We start from the raw sequence: 16,546 nt of genomic DNA, 5'->3' as shown, positions 1-16,546 counted from the left end.
TATATATTGTTAATTATTATATATTAGGTTTCCTTTGAATACACCGTTATATCTTTTACCAAAAAAATCTTTTTTTCTGCTTTGTCGTTTTTTTTAGTTAGAAGAAATTTTTTTTTCTAATCTACTTCTCCTTCAAATTTTATGCAACCGTAAAGAGTAAGTACGTGGATATTTTTAAAATAAAAATTCCAGGAAATAATTTGAAGGATTAGTACGTGCATTTCGCCGATGTGAAAGAAGAGGAAATTAAGGTGCTAGGCTTAATCAAATGGTGAATTTCACGGAAAGAATAGCAGCTGTATTTGTTAGTAGCCTTCTTTTTTCTATCCAAGGCATGGTGAATGATTGAGGATCGAAATGAGGAAAAAAAACACAATTCATAAACAACATAAACAAGGAAAACAGTATGGGTACTTAAGGAAGAAACGAAATCGATCGATCGGTAGGATGAACATTTCTCCCACCTTCCTCCCCCCTCCCCTGCCAGAAAAAAATTTTCAAAACAAACATTTAGGAATGAGGGATCGACTGATAATTTTATTTGACTGCGACACTCGAAGAATTAATTATTTTAAGTTTGTAAGAAAACTAAATAACCCATTAAATTATTATTCTAAAATTTGCTTAAGGTTACTAGTTTCAAATGAGTATTTGCTTAAGGTTAGTTCCGAATGAATATTTTAAAATTATTTTTGTAAGTTATTTAGTTATCTTGCAAACCTAAAATAAAAATAAATTACAAAATAACCTAACTTAGAATGAAGAGAAAATTTTTTGTATTATTTGGATAAACAGCTGAAATAATGCTGAGACGACGAAACGAACACATTGACAACAAAGATCTTTGCTAGCAGGTGTTTTTTGTTTCCCCCCGAAACTGAAAGAGTGTACGATTTTTGAGCGCCGGCACTTCAAGCAAAACGCTGAAATATTCACTTAGTTTTTTTCTCGGATGTTACAGCTGTAAGCGAATAAAAATTGAGAAGATTTCATTGTTTATTAAATTGAACAATCTAGAATCCAGTAAAGTATCCAGGATTCACTGGATTCAATACAAAATTTTTGCGCAAGTTGTTCACGCGCTTCGTTCAAATGGAAATGAAAAATATGAATGATTATTATATTATTAAATCATTATTCTATTATTGAATTATTATTATGAAAAGCGTAAATAACTTTGTAAGACAACTAAATAACCTATTAAATCATTATTTTAAAATTATTCACAGGTTATTTAGTTGTCTTACAAACTTAAAATATAAAATAAATTACAAAATAACTTAACTTAGATTAGAGAGAAAATTTTTAATATTATTTAGATAAGCGGCTGAAATAATGCTGAGAAGATAACGAACACTGACATTATTGTTTTCTTTAATAGAGCCGGACACGAGGTTGTTATAATCCTAATAATTGACATTATTATTATTAATTGTTATATTATAAAATTTTTATCATACTATTAAATTAATATTATATTATTGAATTATTATAAATGACTAATAACGGTATAAAAAAACAAGGAAAGAAAGAGAAACGATAGAGACGACAAACGATTTGTGTTTATACTTTCGCGTATACGATTACTCTCTCCCAATTCTAGAAAATAACGAAATACAACGCGTATTCATGTATCACGAACGAATCGAACGTTACGGAAAAATCGCCTCTTAATCTCCTCTCTCATGAATCCACTATTTTCGACAATCAATATTTTTTCCTCAGGATTTACTCAACTTAGTCTATAAATCTATTAAACTTATACATCCCTTCTGAATCAATTTTCTATTTTTCTTTTAATAAATCTTTATTTTCTAAACAATGATTCAATTTTCTTAAATTCCCTACAATTTTTTATTCTCTGAAAAAAAACAGAGGAGAATTGTTTTGGAGAATTGTGTGAATTTCTGTTTATACTACGTTGTGTTGTGTTTATAATCAATATTTAAAAAATGTTTATAATATCCTTTTTTCTTTTTTTGTTTATATTTATTATACCCATATATATCTATAATCCCTCATCCCAATTAAACTTTCATATCTTTTCTGAATCTAGCATTTCTTTAGAGAAATCCATCAAAATGTTTTCTCTTAATGCGTGCGTACAAGGTTTTTAGAGACCTTTATTAAAATTATTTTTTTATTGAAACTAAAAATGAAAAATTTAGAAAATTCAAAATTTAAATTTAAATTTAACAAATTTTAAATTAAATTTAAATAAAAAAATTTTAAAATAAAAATAAATTTAAGTGCACATGTTCGATGTTAGTAGCAGAACACACCTGCCGCGTGGGAAAGAAGAAGGCTTAAAAAATGTTTATAATATCCTTTTTTCTCTTTTTTTTTCTTTTTTTTCGTATCAGGAGCACCAATATAATCCATAATGATGATTTGCACAACCGGAACGGAACTGCTACGGCGCAGAACATTTTAAAAGTTTTAAAAATCTCCTTTAAATAATCCATGATGAGCTGATGCAGCTCAATAGTGACCTTCACAATTTTCAAGGGTTGTTTTTGGTTCCTTTTTGAGAAAATTCTTTTGTTCATATTTTTATTTCTTTTTAATCAAAATTATTTATTTTTTTTATTATTTGTTTTCATGTTTTTATTATTTTATTATTTTATGTTTTTATTATTTTTATTACTTACTCATTTATTTTTTCGATGAAACTTCCTTTATTCTTATTCTTATTTTTTACTTTTATTTTTAAATTCCTAATTGGTTCAGTATCCTTGTATAAAATATAAATAAGCTCGTAAAAGTCAAATGGTAAGTCCCATGCGTCAAAATTTGAAAAAAAAGACCGCTGTCGTCAATGGGTTATAGAGGAATCCGGACATAACTAACCTATTCCATTGATCCTTAAAGATTCTGCGATGGATACGGTAGAGAAAAAAGTCCACATATGCATATATATAATATCGAAACTGTAAGGGAAAGATATAATAATGACTTTAACTAATAATAACTTTAAAAAACTACTAAATGTGGATATAAATGACTTAAGTTTGAAAAATACCAAATATGACCATATCTATGTAGATAATAATAATAAATTAGTGTGTAATTGTCGTAAAAATTAAAAAAAACAACAATAGTGAAATGTTAAGGGTTTGTTTAATGTTATTCTTATTCTCTAAAGAACCACGAGTTTATTAGCGTAATCTCTAGCGCGGATCCCTTTTCCATCCGGATATGTCCTTAGAAGATATGTTGAGCTCCAAGGCATTATTTCCAAAAAATAACGGATCTTTTTAGCGCTATGACTCTGTTTTCCGTTGAATTTTGGCTGCGTGACTAGGTGATGCCAGGATTAGCGCAAAAAGGATGTGTTGCACCGATTGATCTTAGAGATTTTCCGTCCCGGGGTCATTTGGTTTGGGTCCCAACTACGTGCTGGATTCGACATTCGCAACCTGTTCTGACTTTGATTCGAATTTTGACGAATTTATCGTACATACGATGGAGAGGGGCGGGTGTAGCGCAGTCGGTAAGAGGTTCCGCTCTCACTGCACGATCGATCGGAGGTTCGAATCCACTCTTGTGCTCACCAAGCCATTCATCCCTTTGGATGGATCGATAAGATGGTTCCAGGCTTCTCGGGGAGGATAAAAGCACTGACTTGACACATCGGCTAGCACCGCAGGCCATTGCATAGGCCAACTACACGTTCGTAGACCTCAAACGATTCTGAATTAAAGTCGAACGCGTGGGCGGAGGTTGCGCAGTTGTGAGAACTTCCATTTGCGGCTGCCTGGTCTATGGTTCGCTATTCCTCAGGCCAGGTTTTCAATTCCGAGACAGGATTAATTCGGTGGTGCGAGACTTGTGCAGAATTATAAGGACAATGACTTAATACAGGCATAGTATCCAGTATCGAGTGGCCTGAATTCATTGTCTAGTGTACATAAGAGTTTACTAAAAGTTTGTCACTGGCTATGAATCCACATGGGATCCGGCAATGTGTTTTACTGGAATTCGTAGGATTTTTGTAAACGAGTGTTGACCTTTACAATGACTTGCTGGGGCCAGCCGATGTGCCAAGTCAGTGTTTTTATCCTCCCAGATAGGTTTAATACTAATTTATTGACTCCGGAGGGATGAAAGGCTTGCTTTGCACTAGAACAGACTCAAACCATCGACCGTGTGGCTACAACGGACCACTGGCCGACGACGCAATACATACGACTTTATTAACGTCTTCAGTTTTGAACTAAATTGAAAAGAATTACAGTTTTCAGTTTGGTTTCGTGATCTTTTTATGAATCATACAATATATAAAATATTTGTATAAATTTATAAGTTGAAATGGGAACGTGGCATATCGTATTATAGCATATTATGATGTCATTTAATATGACCGCATTTCTTTCTGCCGGCTCGTAAATTGCTTGACATTTTTTCCTCTTTAAACTCTTGAGCTTATGCTTTTAAAGAGCTCTTAAATGTAAAATGACTTTGAAACTAATAAAACCATTGAGAATAAAACATCGGTAACATGTGGCTTAAATTGCGCTTTAAAATGATCTTTAAATGTGTTAACGCAGATGTTATTTACACAAAAAAAAAGTAAAATTCTACTGAACATAGGAACCAAAGATTGCTCTTCAACAAAATTACAGTAATTGTAATCACTGTTATAAAATAATTATAAATTACTACTTATAAAATAATAATAGAATTATAAAATAATAACAATAATAATATGGCTATTTGTAGTACAGAGCCATAGCTATTCCATTCAAAAATTATCTTATAAATCACGCATGGAAGTGTTTTTTCCTAAAACCATTATTATTATTATTATTATTATTATTATTATTATTATTATTATTATTATTATTATTATTATTATTATTATTATTATTATTATTATTATTATTATTATTATTATTATTTTCATTTCCATTTCACTTCAATTTATACTTAATAAAAACAAGGTAAACGACTGCATATTCTTCTAGACTTTTTAGATTTTTAGATCAACAATTTTTAAAGAATATTCGAATGAAAATGAACGAAAAATTTAAAGTTTAATTTTTTAAAATTATTTTTCAAATTTCAAACAACAAATTGACTGGATCACTTAATATTTGCAATTTTTATTTAAGATTCTTTTATCGATCAGGATTGTCCTTTTCCTTTCCTTCCTTTCCTTTTCTTTAATATATGTATATTATAAGTTTATTATTATCCACTTTTATGTAACATATATTTATCGAATATGGGAAATTTTTCCTTTACGGAAAAAAAGAACGCTAAGAGTAGTTAGAATTATTTGTAATTATCTTTACTTAATTATTAATGATTACTGTAACTACTTATATTAACCATACTATAAACGCATACAATACACAACGATAAATAACGCAATAACGCAAATAAAATAACGCTTGTGATAAATGTTTATAACCATATATTTATTCGTTATATCACTATACTATTACATTATTATTATTTATTTGTTGTCTTATTATATTATTATTATTATTATGTTATTATATTATTTATTTATACATCACACTAATTACTATTTTTATTTATTATAAAAGTGCTATTATTATATTTATTATTATTTATTCATATACATGTTGTGGTGATTATAAATATCAGAACAACTTCCCGAACGGCTATTCACTGGTACTGGTTTTGGAATTTCTTTGCATTTCTCCTCTTCTTCTTTTTTTTTCTTTTTTTCTTGCAAAGTTTTCTGTGGCGAAGAGATTTTGTCACAGATCTCAAGAATAATTAGAAATGACGAGCACGTGATGAGAGCGCTAGATGAAATAAAATTTGCACTTATCGAATTTCAGGAGAAATGATACATATCTAAGTAAATAATGCCAAAAAAAGGTGCAGAGAATATTTTCACTTCACCGTTCCTTTCGTACCTATGAGACGGTAATTCTGAACCGGAGAAAATCAATGGGCAATAAAACAAGATCAATATCTTCTTCATGAAAAATTTATATTTTTATTATTATTTCTATATTTTCGTTTATTTTTATATATTATTTTATCTCATATTCTTAACTTATGAATTTATTCTTATTTTTATTTAATTTTTCTATGCTTATTTTTCTATATTATTTTATCTCTTACTCTTAACTAATGAATTTATTCTTATTTCTATTTATTTGTTTATTTCTACATATTATTTTATCTCTTATTCTTAACTTTAATTCTTTTTTTCTTAATTTTTAACCAAATTTATTCTTATTCAAGTTGTAAATTCATTAATAAAGTTTATTATGTTTAGGAATAGTTTTTTCACAATTTTTTTTGAACCTTTTGAAATTTCATAGATATTGTGTGACTGCTATTGGGCAGCACTTCAGTTCAACGATACTCTCGAATTACACGCGAATGATAGGTGGTACGGTAGAAGTAAAATAATACAGAGGAACGCAATATTTTATCGTTTCTCCATTGTTTTTTTGTTTTAGAAATGTATGAATGCATATAAGATCGTATTTCATGCAAAAGTGCTCGATTCGAAAAAAAAAAGACTTCCGAGAAAAAAAAATTCCCATTTAAAATTACCAGATAAGTTTTATTTATTTAAAGAAGCGTTTCCCGGAAAGTTTTCCTTTCTTTACTATATTAATCAATTTTATTTATATTTATTGATATTATATTTATTTATATTTTCATATTATTATTTTTCTTATTTTATTAACAACTTTTTGAAAATACGAAAATTTATTTATGAGAAATTTTTATCGTTATCATGTTTCCTGGTGTTTTTTTCTTAATCACAAAAAGAGATCTCTCTAAGGCTGCTTTTAAATCCATTTAATTTCGTGAATTTTTCGTTTCTCCATCTCCGAGAGAAAAATCTGTGAAAATGTGTGACCTTCTGTCGATTTGAGCACTTTTAACAAGCTCATTTCAGCTGTGAAATTAGATTAGTTAGTTATTAAATTAATTAGTATTATTTTTTAAATTGTCTATTTCATAGAATCTTTACAGAATAGATTCTATGAAATAATCTAAATAAGAAGAAGTAACCATTATATTTATAATCTTATTTATATAATCTTATATATATATATAATTTATTTATAATCTTTATAAAACTAAGAGATATAATATTCACAGAATATTTCATAGTCTATTTTTATATTCTATATTTTTTTTATTTTATAGGAATTTACTGATAAAGAAGGAATGTGACTATGCAGAAGATGTGTACATAAAATAGACGTCCTAGGCATCATTTTCAACCGTCGGAGCCGTCTCAAGAGATCCTCCTTATCGCCGGAACATCGCGTTCAATTTCGAACACATTAATTTTTCGAAGGGAACGGAGAGGACTAAATCTCTTCACTGCATTGCTATAGTTTTCATAGAAAGAAATGTAGAATTTAAAGGGACGGTTGCTGCCAGAAAACCAGCTGATTTTTCTGGAATTTTTCTGGAAAACCACTCTTACATAACGCTTGAATGTGGCTTTTTTGTTATGACTAAGACCCTAAAAGAGTATCACATTTCCTGAAAAGAAAATTCCCAAAAAAAGAGGTAATGGATCTAGATGTATGAAAAAAAAACTATTGGTTTGATAAATAATTTTTGAGTTTCTTCTTTTAAATTTAAAAATACACATAGGGGAAGGAGGTTCTAGCAAAATGTTTTATATTTCTTGAGAGGTAACTCCTCTCCATATAAAAGACAACTCAAAGGCAGGCATTCCCACTTTTTTTATTTTATCGATTTTCATTTGTTTGTTTTTTTTTTGCTGTTCATTAAATTGGAATGTCAGGTCGAATGAAAATGAACCAACACCTTCTGCTTCTTGAATTTAATCGCGATGTTCAAACCGCCGAGGATTCCCCCTGGAATTCTGTGCTGTGCATGGATTGAATGTGCCTTAAATGAACCAGGAAAAACATAAAAAAGTGGAAAAAAATTGTAAAAGAGGAAAAAATCTGGAAATAATAATAGCTAAAGTGGTGGAGAATAGTCTAGGACACCGAAAAACCTAGTCCATGACAAATGGAAGAGGCTGGAACGATGGAAGGTATGTACATCCATCAACGGTGAACACCTAGAGCTACATATTGGTTAACTTACCGTACCATTTTTTTCTTGTTTAGAAAAAAGTCGAAAATCTAGCATTCGCCAACAAATAGTTTTAAAATAATTCAATCAAAAAAAAAATGTCACTTAAGCCTAATGGAAAAAAAGCCACGAATTATTCCTATTTTTTTCAATCTTTAACCTTTTTTTAAAATGATAGGTGGTACGGTAAAAGTAAAATAATACAGAGGAACGCAATATTTTATCGCTTTCATTGTTTTTTTTTTCGATAATCCGATAAATCTGGCAGAACTGTCGAAATCAGGCAAAATTATCAACATCTCTCAGCAGCAGCTAGCAAAATTGTCAAAATAGTCGTGTATTAATGGGGAAAAGGGGCTCTGTTTTCAATAATATGAAGGATGATGATCGAATAGAAAGAAAAGCGTGTACACAATCGCTCTCCATCGGACTCCATCGAATGTTTCCTCAAAACGAGAACAGATCCTCATCATCACAGGCGAACAAAGCCGGAGATTCATCGTCGTCTTTTTTTTTTTGTTTTTTTTTTTGAAGGACACCTTTAGGCTGCATAACTAAGCATCATAAATAGTAAAATACGACGTTTGGACTAATACATTCACTAAATAGTTCAGTTTTTTATATTTTGTTCGTTTTAGAATAGTTTTAATTGTTTAATTTTGTTTAAATTTTGTTCTGTTAGGATTTGCCTTCCTCTTCCTACTGAGGAGCCTCAACGAAGGCTAATCCAGAAATGCTAATCGTCTAGGAAGAGGCAAAACGATTGATTTTTCAGATTTTATCCTCTATCCTATTTATTTTGACTTTTTGAGAGAAAAGGAAAAGGCGAAGAAGAATATCTGAATTTTTCCATCGAAATATTCGAGAATGTTTGGCAATGTTGGCTCTTTTTTTTCTCAATTTTCTTCCAGAAATTTAGCACCGCGATAACGAGAAATAGTACTAATTTCACACTACTAGCAATGGAAAGATATTAATGAAAAGTCAGAGTTCAATTTTTAGTTCCAACTGGCATTATAATTTTTAGTATTCCCTTTAGTAGAGGGGAAAAAACTACAAAAACTATTAGTTTGTTAAATTTGTGCAGGTATTTGACTCAAATTCTGCTCTATTTTATTTTTATATTTTTTTATATTACATTTTCTATGTTTCTACAATATTTTCTACATTGTATGTCTTATAAAATAATAGTTTACTTTATTATCTTCCAAATATTATACTTTTTGTATATCTTATTTTATATAATGTCAAATGTCAACAATTAGTAGCCCAACGGTTACAGTAACCACATGAAAGAATTCTTAATTGTAAAATTAAGATGTGTTTTAACAATCTTCACAAGCCAATCTGTGCACGTTTTGAAACGAGCGGCTTAGGCCTAAAGCGGTTCATTCAAAAAAACTAGAAAAAAAAAGAAAAAAACACAAAGTTGTATTATTTTGTTATACATTTTAGTATTATTTTTTATACATTTTAGCAAGATCAGAAAATCATTACAGAAAAATTCCTACTCATTTCTACCTGAAAATCGATCAAACGCATAAGGATGAGAATGTGGATTCAGATGAGGAAAAGACGTCGGAAGAAGAAATTTTTAAGGAAATGAAACGGACGGATTCCAAATGTGCTTCAATTTCATGTAATAAAAATCAAACATGCACAGCTCACTTCTGGATAATTGTGCCTAGTTTTTTCCCTCCCTTGAATATGCTGATTTCCTTCCTTTTCCTTTCGCCGGCCATGAAATATGTGCTCTACCAGAATAATGTAAAAATTATGATAGCGCTGAAAATTTCCGAGCACAAAACATATGAAGAGGAAGAAATTTTACACAAATTTGACAGCTTTCTAGGTTTTTAGGGTAGAATTTAGAATTTATAAATTAATAAAATCAAATTATAAATTGTAAATTGATTATCAATTTAAAAAATTAAATTATAAAATTATAAATTATAATGACATCTTATTTTTCTTTTTTTAAACTATAATTTAATAGAACTAAATTATAAATTATAAATTGGTTATCAGTTTGAAAAAAATTAAATTATAAAATTATAAATTATAATAATACCTTATATTTCCTTTTACTTAAATTTTAAACTGTAATGTAATAGAATTAAATTACAAACTATAAATTAATTATTAGTTTGAAAAAATTAAATTATAAAGTTATAAAATATAATAATATCTTATATTTCCTTTTACTTAAATTTTAATTTATAAATTAATAAAGGAAAACTATGAGTTATAAATTAATTATTAATTTGAAAAAAGTAAATTATAAAATTATAAATTATAATGATAAATTATCTTTCCTTTTACTTTCCTTTAAAGTATGAATGTGATTATGATTATGAGATACGCGACTGGCGATCGACGAAGAAATTCATTCGAAGAATCCGGAAATAATTTCAGGAGCATGGCAAAAATATTTGATTAATGTTGTAGAAAGTTAAAATGGTTACAGAAAAAGATACGAGCTAAGTTATCCTCGAAATGAAGTATAACATCTTCCGTGCGCGCGCATGAGGGAACAACATTAAAAATGTTGTTCTCTCTCTTTCTCGAAAAATGAATTCAAAACGACGACGTCGACGACGACGACAACGACGACACGATTGGATTGAAATTCTTCTCCATACTTATATATGAGATGAAGACGCGACCACGTGAAGTCAATTAACAGGGCAGTTGGCTTTCGAAGAAGAGCTATCGGATGGAAAGCAAATGAACCTCTCCGGGCTTCGTTTTTTTTTTTTGGTTCGCCCAGCCATTCGTAAACGGAGAAACGTTCACGGAAACGTTTTCTTCACATTATTATGTGAAGATGGTGGATTCGAATCGTTTCGAATGATATTAGGGTGTTTGGAAAGTAAATATCTTTCAAACTATCCTCCAAAACATCTCAAAAAATCTGCGCTCCTGAGAAATTTTCGGCAAATACTTTCCGAACACCCTAACCCTAGTTTTAAGGAATGAACATGAAGGGGGCGAAAAAAATACCACAGAGCTTAGAAATCGCATAATCATTATAATAAAATCATTTTAATGACATCTTATCCCTCTTTTTTTTTAACTAAAATTTCAATTATAAATTGATAAAATTAAATTATAAATTATAAATTGATTATTAATTTGAAAAAAAATTAAATTATAAAATTAAATTAATTTAAAGGATTCGAATATCCCAGCAAGACACAAAAACTAAAAGGTTTCCCCTAATGAATCAAGTAGTTACAGTATCGGACTGAAATTGACGATTCAAAGTCGTCTACAGTAATCTAGTACAGAGAAATTACCTGAGGAAAGCGCATGTTGACGACGTCAGACGACTATAGTGACGGAATCAACCCCGCATGCCCTTTCGGCGCTAAGCGAAAAACGTTTAATGTGTTTAAAGAGAATTACCGTGTCCAGCAAACCGGTTCTTTTTGATAACTTGTGGTCGAAAACATCTGATTTCTACATTTCTTTTAGGTGGGAACGTTTATTCTTCGTTTTCATCGGTCTTTCTTGAACATAGGACTTCTTGTTGTGTCCCATGGACTACCTAGTGGTAGATGTAGTAATTAGTTAGTAATTAATCAGTTAGTATGAAATAATTACGAATAAAATTCTAGAAATTGCACAAAATTTCAATTTTGTTCGGCTACTCTTTAATTTGATTACCTTGATTCCCGTTCTTTAAACTGTCGAAAGGGCGCCAGTAATTTTTCCAATTTTTTTTTACTTTGTTGTCCATGCTCATATTACTACTCTTCTTTTTTGTAATCTTACAGAAATTTTCATACATGCATGCTAATTACGAAGGATATTGCTTTATTACTTTTATTATAACGATGTTGCGATAATCAATATAGTGATCATTTTTCAAAAAAAAAAAAATAACCGATTCTACTGATTTATTAAATGTTGTTTACTTTTTATCGCGGTCTCATCAAAAATTTCCTACTGTAACTTACAACGTTTCGGAAAAAATTTTAAAACATTTTGGGAAAAAAATTTCAAAATATTGTAGTTGAATTGATTACTTACGTGGGCGCAACGTTCTAGCCTCTGAATTTCTCCGTGAAAAAAACATTTATGAGAAAGAAAAATGGTGTGGTGGATTGGAGAAAAAATCCAATCTATGATGTATTTTTTTCTTTATTACTTACCTTTAAAATATAATTGTGATAACGCCTATATTTACAGCTCATACTTAAATATTTATTTATTTATTTTCAATTAACACATCATAAAATGCGCCGTCAACTTTTAAATAAAAAAAAATTAACGATGTAGTCAAACTAGTCAAACTACTCTAGTGTTCGTTCTAGTAGGAGAATGAGCTAATTAAAGAGATCTGAAAAAAAGGTATTAGTTCCAAATTAAATAATTTTTAATTATTCTTATCACTTCATTGTATTATTTTATTCATTTAATTAATTTAATTAAATTAATTAAATGAAAGTTATTATTGAATTAAAATAAAATAATTAAATAATTATCTAATTATTTTACTTTAATTCAATAATAACTTTAAAAACTATCTGAAAAAGAAAACTGTTGCTCTTCCGGGATTGATCAGAACGAGGTGGTTGGCATTTTAAGTCAAGAGAAGATTTTGAGAAAGTTTTGAAAGTTAAACATATTTGCTTGTTTTAATGATATTTTTCTTTGAAAAAAAACCTCTTTTTTAAAATTAGTTGAATCTAAAGACAGCTCTCTAATTCGGAGCAGATGACGAACGTTGGACTGATCTGATCCGAATCGGTTTTCATGAAAGTGTGAACCTCTAACCTGAGACTCAGTTAACTCGTTTCAATTTCTATTCGGGACACTGGAAAATAATTACTTTTCTTGTCCTTAAATTTTTCATTTTTAAACTTTGCCAATTTTCTTCTGCCCATTTAAAGCAAATTAACTCCCAATATAATTTCATTCCTAGTCACTACTCCATTCGCTGAGATCAATCGCTTTCTGCTATTTGATAAACAAATCAACAATTCTGAATTTAGAAATTGAAAAATAGTTTTTGTCCGTGGGAACTTTTTAAAATTCTGCGCAAAATATGAATTTGTCCTCTCATGCCCTGAATATATCTCATTTTCTTTCCAAAAAATAACTTTCTATTCGAATTCATTTTTTTTCGACCACAGTCAGTTGCGCTGGTCAGTATTATAATATTGGAAAAATTTCTCCTTAGCTAAAAATTAAGGATCCTAGCGCTACGTTTCTTCATTCAGCCATATGTGACGATGTAAACATCACACGATTAGATTCCCATCAAAATCCAGAAAAAAAAGTCACCGCGGAAAACCGCGGTCAAATCAATCCATCAAAACCCGGATTTGATCTATATCGATTAGTCCTGACCATAGTAATTTCATCGTCGAAATATGGGGAAAAGGAGAACGCATGGAATTTTTTTTTCTCGCTTCACCTAATATTATACGGTTATACAGAGCTCGTATAACGTTCAGAAGTCCTCAGTAATTCCAGAAAATTTACTCTCGAATAAAATTTACTCAGGGAAGAGCAGTGAAAACGGAAAAAAAGCGAGCGAGACACAGAGAGAGAAAAGTATCTATAGCCGTTGAATACAGGAAGAAATCACTCAGTTTCTTCTGGTGTTCTTACTGCGCATTGGTGCGGAATGCATATTCGTGGTGGTGGTATGTGTGTGTGAGTGTGTGAGTGTAGATATTATAATAGCGCAAGGTTCTCGAAAACATATCCACCTTAATAGCTGTCCTACATCACCGTAATTGCTCAATCTCTCCCTCTCGCTCACTATCCTCACACATAAATGTTGGAATATTATGTAGAATAACGGGGGGGGGGAACAGCAACGGATTGTAGCGGATAGAGAATGATGCGTCCTGAACGGATCTGAACCAGGTAATCACCTATAAAAATTAGTTTCATAGTAAAATTTCCAGCAGAAAATTTCCTAGAGATTACTGGTAACCAGCCGTGAAATTCCTCTAATTCTCCTGCTCTTGAAGAAGTCTTAAAAACGAAATCTAGAAGAAAAATGAAATCATTTTTATTTTTCTTTTTTCTTTTTACTTATTTACTTTATTCATTTCTTAATTTTTAATTCAGAAAATTTTCTAGAGATTAGCAGTGATCAGAGTTACCAATTTCCTCTGATTCCTCTTGTTAAAGTCTTAAAAATGCCATCTATAGAAAAAAATAAAATAGAAAAATATTTTTTCATCACTATCTCGCTATATTTCGATTAGCCGCTTCTAAGCATAAAATTTCCGACATTTTTCATCTTTCGTATTTCCTCCGTATAAACTAAACATAAATCAAACATAAACATAAACACTTTTGTACATGACAGAGACAGATGCATCTGGACGGATCTGAATTAGGTAATCACCTAAAAAATTATTGTCATATTAAAATTGTCCGCAGAAAGCGCAAAAGAATTTTTTTCTAGAAATTACTAATAATCAGCCTTGAAATTCCTCTGATTCTCCTTGTTAAAATCTTAAAAATATCATATAGAAATTTTTTTTCATCACTATCTCGCTATATTTTGATTAGCCGCTTCTAAACAGAAAATTTCCGACATTTTTCATCTTTAGTTGCTCCGTATAAACTAAAAATACACTAAACATAAACATAAACTCTTTTCAATGATTGATTGATTTTTTTCAATGATTTTTGTAGTTGCGTTTCAGCTCGACGATCCCGTGAAATAAAACCCTTCCCCACTCGACTCCACACCACTCGAATAGACTGTGCTGATCACCGGGTCCCAAAATGTGTTTTTTTTTCTTCTTTGAAATCTCGGTGAAAGTGAAACAGTACTGGTGTTATATTGATGATGTGCCAATCCCCTGTTTTTTTTTTCGTGTTTTTTTTTCTTTTCAACTATCAATGAGGGAAATGAAAACGTGGAAATCGCGTTGTTGCCTGATGTGGATGTGGATGTGGATGACGTGTGAAAATTTTCGTCAATTGCTTGTGCTGAGATGCGAAATCGACCCGCGTACCCATCAGTTAATCTGAAATGAAAATCGGCTAAGATAGGACCGAAAAGCAACGAAGAACTGTGATTTGTTGAAGGTTAACGGAGGAATCGAGGGTATCCGGCTAGGAGTAGAGGAAGAAAAAAGAAGTTATGAGAAAAAAATGATGGTAGAGGCTCAAAATGAAAACATTCATGAGAACGAATTAAGGTAGTCAATGTTATAATATGGTAGATTTGAAAAAAAAAATTTATAGTACTATACTAATATTAATACTAGTACAAATATTAAAAATAATACTAAAAATACTAATACTAAAAAGTAAAACAAAAATTATACTAATACTAATACTTATACTAATGCTAACACTAATAATATAATAATAATAATAATAATAATAATAATATAATAATAATAATAATAATATAATAAAAATATAATAATAGAACAATATGTTAATTATAATTACACAATTAAAGTGAACGCGGAACCGCATCCCGAAAGAGAATCCTGATTAACGCAGGATACTTTATCCTTTATCCTTTAATATTATAATATGGTGTACTATAATAAATTATTATAAATCATAGTATTCCATATTATCATTATGTTAATATTATAGCATTTTTGTGCGTAAAATTAATATATCCTTCCTTTTTTATTTTTTTTTCTCTTAAAATGCTTTTCATAAGCAAATCGAGTGCTAATGGGAAGAATTGCGTGATTATTCCTACAACGAGGAAAGTTACAAATAAAATAAAAGAGAGAATAAGTAAAATCGAATAAAAGTCAGATTTAAAAAGTTAACAAAATAGGAAAAAATTCAGAGAAGTTGAGTATGGGACATAAGGATTCTATTTCTGATCAATCCTTTATATCCACCACATTCCGCTTAAATTAACCGCGCCGCGTTCGGGATTTGCGAGGATTACGATAGCGACCATATGAGAATATGGAATGATGAGAGAACTCTTGGGGGGGGGGGAACACTGTCATACGGTAGATACATATTCTGAATTAGAACTGACTTCCCGGTTAAATACATCCACCCTCATATCTGCACTTTACTGGATCTGCGCGGTGAGAAATCACATTTCCGGAAAAAAAAAACTACATAGGAATAAATGGATTCGAAAAAAAAACGCAGGACACTGAGGACACTTGCGAACGACATCACAACAGTAGCAACAGCTGCTGCTACTTTGCAAATCCAGAAATATGTCAAGCGGTCAAGAAGAGGAAAAACGAAATGATGTTGATGATGAGTTTTCTTTCCCGGAAGAAGCGTTGACTATACGTCTACGTCTACATTTCGAAAGAACGCTGACCGCTCCGGGAATTCCAGTATTCCAGAGGGCCAACCGATCTATCAACGCGGTGTTTTTATCCTCTTAGATAAATTTCGGTGCCAATTTATTGAAATCGAACAGATGAATGGCTTCATTCTCCTAATTTTGCGTTGAACGTGGGCGCCGACCATCGATCAATGGGAGGATATCATAAGACCAAGTTGT

The sequence above is a fragment of the Necator americanus genome, chromosome V (genome assembly GCF_031761385.1).
Source record: "Necator americanus strain Aroian chromosome V, whole genome shotgun sequence".
Classification (NCBI taxonomy): Eukaryota; Metazoa; Nematoda; class Chromadorea; order Rhabditida; family Ancylostomatidae; genus Necator; species Necator americanus.
Note: the sequence above shows the minus strand (reverse complement) of the source record.